The 5,003-nt window shown below is 41.4% G+C and overlaps 1 protein-coding gene across 1 annotated transcript in view; it reads left to right on the top strand.

Moving 5' to 3' along the window:
- The window catches only part of SEMA5B (sema domain, seven thrombospondin repeats (type 1 and type 1-like), transmembrane domain (TM) and short cytoplasmic domain, (semaphorin) 5B), a 131,788-nt gene that overhangs the window by 88,217 nt on the left and 38,568 nt on the right, over window positions 1-5,003 (top strand). The window lies entirely within an intron of this gene.

Here is a 5,003-nt window from a genome sequence, read left to right on the forward strand (position 1 = left end):
GATAATGGATTTGTAGAGATCACTAACTCATCTCTGCTGTTTGAAATCTTAAAGGTATCGAAATTAGAGGGATTGTTTGAAGGTCTAGTGCTTTTTTTCCCTTTCTAATCTTATTTTCTTAAGCCATAAACATCCTTTTGATTCTTTATTCTTTTCTTTTCATGCCATCTGGCTTTAGGAAAGACAGAAACCCGCTCTTCTTTGCACGGGCTATTGAGGTTGTCAGTAAGTATGATTTGGTTGGCTGGAAACTAGTATGATTATTTGTTTAGTTCATCCTCTCCACAGGTTGATAGAAATGGGCAGTAAGCTAACCTTGTCAGGAACTGTCTGTCTGCCAAACACAGCCTCATGCTTGCAACTAACAGACACAGCTAAAACCCCATTTTTGCTTGCAAAGGGCTGTTCTCAGAGCTAACTGCTCAAAGACTACAACACCCCAGTGTGAAGTTCCGAGGTCTTCTTCCCCCAGAAGAGGAAGGTGAACTCCTGTGCTTATGAATGGAGGTTGCTCAGAGCCTGCCAGGATCAGGCTTATATATATTTGTACCACAGCAGTTGATAGCACTGTCATCTCTGTGCCTCTAATGAACTAACTGGAGATGCTCACAGGGCTTTAAAGGACTAGGTGCTATGACAGTTATATCTCCCTTTTGTTCAATGTCTGTTCCAAATTCATCAGGAAAAATGCAAACCCCTCTCCTGGTGCAGTGCAGGGCTTTGTGAGCAAACACAGTTTGAGAAGAGAGCTTCTCAGTCTTTGGGTCTAGAGCCCTGCCTCTGCAGATCATCATGTCCTGTCATTCCATTCCTATTTGTTTTTAGTCATCAAAAAGGAGTGAGAAAGGGGGTAAATTAAAAGAGAGGGCATGAAAATGGGGAGACCAAGCACATGATGGCAGATGAGAAGAGCAGAGTCCTTCAGTGTGAATAGGTCTGGATGACAGTTTTGTGGCTTTTAGTACAAAATGTCATGTTTGTTTGTCTTCTGTGTGGTAGTAAGAATGGGAAGAAGCTCTAGTAATTCTTTCCTTTGGTCTGTTGAAGGCTTATCTCTTGAGTCTGGTTCTATGGATTTGGTGATCCATTTATTACACAGTCTAAAGCTTTTTAACTACCAGGGAAAAATGAGCAAAAGATGAAGTTATCTAGTCCCAGAGCAAATTAAAGTGGGAATGAAAACTTTTGAACTGCAGACATTTAAGCTTTAATGAAGATTCTGAAAGAAGATGTCACTCAGGCTATTACAAAAAAGAGATCTTGGGCAGGACCAGGATCTTGGAAGCAGAAACCTTTTTACAGCACATGCTATTAGGGAATGCTCAACACCACCAGGCTTCAAAGGCCCCACTCTTCTGAGTCATAGGTAAAAGTTTCCATTGAATTCAGTGGGCTGTGGATAGTGCTTCACTTGCAGAGCCTTAAGCCTTGTGTTATCCCAGATCACTGCTGTAGAAATCATTACGAGAGCCAACAACAGGGACCCTTACAGCTCCCAGACAGCAGGCAGCAGGTGAGCTCTTATAAGATCTTATTTTCATGCAAATGTCCTTGGTAAGTGAGAATAAGGAACTGAAGAAAAAAATACCTTGAACAGGAGATACAAATGGAATTGTTTTTCAATTGAGCATTTCAGTGTATGTCTTTATGTCTCAGATATGACATTATTGTGAAACAATGAATTAAAGTAAATCACTATTGATAGTAATGCCCTGTCATAGTAAATCTAACCTCTTAGATATCCATCAAGAGGTGTTCTCCTGAGTCCTCACTGAATGTATTATGGTTAGTAGATGGCTGGAGGTAAACTGGGGGCACAGATCATGTGGTATCATCACCATCTTACTTCCACAAGCATCCCACTTCATGGGATTTCATTAACTAAGTCATTAGCATTAATATAGCCAGTGTTAACCTGCTATGCTTGGGTAGTCTTCTGGGATAATGGGTTCCCTCTACCTGTGTGAATTATGATGAGAGACAATGGTGTGTCATTAGTCCCTTGAGGTATTCCCAGCCTGCCACTGAGAAGATCCAAGTCTGTTCTCTGTATGTGTGGTATGAAATCTGGCCCCACTGACTCAGTGGAAGAAGTCCTATTGCCTTTGAAACATCAGAATTTCATTACAGGGTATAAATTCCTTTGTATCTTATTTCACAGTATTTAGATACTGCCCTGCAAGACTGCGTTTCCCCTGGCCTGTGTGAGACTTTTCAGTAGTATCATAATACAAAATGGTATTTACACATAAACATTCAATTTTGGGGGGGGGTTCTGAGCATAGGGAAATGCTGTGATATCTTTACATTTTCCACATTGTGATGCCTGATCTACTAAGAATGAAAGCCTCTTTTTGAAGCATTTTGAGCTGTGCATGCATGTATGCATACATACATTTGGTTTTTGGTGTGTGTTTGCTGGTGTGGTTTTATCTTTTAATGACATAAGTAAGGATATATATTCAAAATATATTCTAAGGGTATTGTAAGGATCAGGGTGGATTTTGAAGTGTTCACTTAAAGTATTTGCCAGAAATGTGCTTTTGCAAAAATGCACATTTTAATGCTTTTCCTGCTTACCAAAGGAAAAAATATGGAGCAAATTGTGTGTAAGTAAATACATTCCTCTTCACCTTTAAGTGTGTTGCTGTCAGCTGATATAATAGGTTTTCTCGCCAAGGATGAGGCAGATGAGTGGGCTCTGAGTCCTGGAGGGAGGCAGACAGTATAGCTATTTTGTTTTTAGATTTCAAATGGTTTTGAGAGCCTGCCATCAGACAGGGAGAAGTCCTGGGCTTTGATGGTTGTTGAATTGCAGAGTGCGTGTTTTGACAACCCAGCAGAGCCCGAGCTGCATTGGAATTCATTACACCCAGAACACAGAGCAGGCCCAGCATGGGATGTCCTCAACTCCCCATAAACAAACCCATTCTGGGCTTTTGGGCAGCTCTGCAGCTGGTTGCTGGTGGTCCATCAGCTGGGATCAGTAGTGATGGCAGGGGACCTCAGGCTCTTGTTCATTGTCTGCACCCTTAGGGATCTGTAGCTCACTGCCCAGCCAGGAGCAGCATGTTACATGACACTCATCCTGATGGTGCCAGCAAAGTGGTCAGTGCCTAACTGGGATAAATTGCAGCCTGCAGAGTGGCTGAGGGCTGCAGCACAGACCATATGGAGATTATTTCCTGAATTTATGCAGCACATGTTTTCCTATAAATTAAATTCAGAGCAAATGTGTATCATAATAGGGTGATACTCACAACAGCCTTCCCTGTTGTGAATTACAATGACCTCTCTCAGCTCACTGGGTGCCCAGCGAAATGGCTTCATGCAGTTGGAAACAATAGCAAGTTTGTGGTGTCAGGGTCAGAAAGCTTGACCAAAAGGCGCTCTAACTAAAAGCAGAAGCTTTTTTCTTCCCCCCCTACCCGCATTGCTTCTCTCATTCTTCCCTCTAGAAACTGCCTTCTTTCCTCCTGAGGGGCTGAGTTACTCAGAGGGTGGGCAGGTGCCCAAGTGTCTGCTTTGTAATTAGCTGGGTGCTGCCCTTGCTGAGGAGCTGCTGGATGGCAAAGGCAGCTCTGGATGTGGTAGTGGCCCCACTTCATGGATGAGGGTGGTGTGGATTGCTAGAACAGCAGGATGGGGGTCCTTAGTGAGAATAATGAGCAAAGCAGTACATGTCCCTTCTGTGTCCTTGGACTGAGAGTCTTTTCTAGGCAAATATTTGATGTTCTGTTGCCTGGGGCTCGGGCAAAATCGTCTTTGCCTTTTCCCTGGGTGTGTTGAAGCAGCTAAAGGAAAAATGTAGTAGAGACAGTCATTGTAACTGCCTTCTTAAAAGATGGAAGATAAAGTTATGTTCCTTACAACTCTGTGTGTGAAATCTTTAGTAGAGGAAATGTAGGAGCTGCCATGTAGGAGCAAACTGGCAACTCATAATTAAAATATAAATATATACATGTGCTTGTGTATATATAAATATATATACACACACAACTGTATAAAGAAGTGGGCACCAGAGAGCAAAATAATCCAGGGTTTTCTTTAGGGCAAATCATCATGCAGTCAGTACAGACTGATAGAGTGTTTTCAGCTGTGCTTAAGGGACTTGCATTTTCATTTGCAGCTGATTACAGGCTAATGGGATTTCAAAGATTTCTGGGAGGGAACAGTTCACATCTCACTGCACTTGATTCTTTTTTTTTTTTTTCTTTTTTTTATGGTTCATTTATCACACTGATACCTACCCTTAGAATAAATTTTATTACTCTCCTGTTTAGCTTCTTGAACTGAATTTTTCCCCTTGGTCCCTTGTTGCTCTCTAATTGGCAGTTTTCAAATCATTTGGGACTTTTGGAAAGATCCTATCAGCCTTTCTGTGATAGAACAGAACGGATCATTGAAATAAGAAATCATGTTGCAAATCTTTTTAGGTTTAGTCCTCTCTTCTTTGCCCTTCACTAATACATGCATGATGTGGCTTGTACTGTTATGTTTTCTTAATGAAAATTAACAATTGGAGAGTGACTCATGGGAACAACCAATACGTCTGAATTTTATTGCTGCAGACTAATTCTGTGACTGACCTTCTCTGGTTAGCAGCAGTAGTAACCCTAGTTATTTTTCTTTAGCAGCTCACATGTTGGGAACACACACTTTGCCTGTAAACATGGATTGAGGAAAATGAATAAGATAGTGTTCAAAGCAGCCAAAAGCTTAGAAATAATGTTCTGCTGTGACTTTTCCAAACTGACATCTTGATGTTGGGATTATAAATGAAACCATTGTTCCGGCAAAGGCCAAGACTAATAGAAAGCCTTTATTACTAGTCCATGGGCTAATTCTGCTTGTCTGACCCGTTTGGATGGACACAGTGTCAGAAAGCATACTTACAGAGCTTGCTTTGTGTGAGATTTGGCCTGCTGAGTGATTACATGGGAACACAAAGATATCTCAATGACAAGTGTTCTTTGACTAAAATTTGTAAAGTCATTTTCTTT

Source organism: Chaetura pelagica, unplaced genomic scaffold (genome assembly GCF_000747805.2).
Source record: "Chaetura pelagica isolate M959 unplaced genomic scaffold, ChaPel_1.0 scaffold3, whole genome shotgun sequence".
NCBI classification, from domain to species: Eukaryota; Metazoa; Chordata; class Aves; order Apodiformes; family Apodidae; genus Chaetura; species Chaetura pelagica.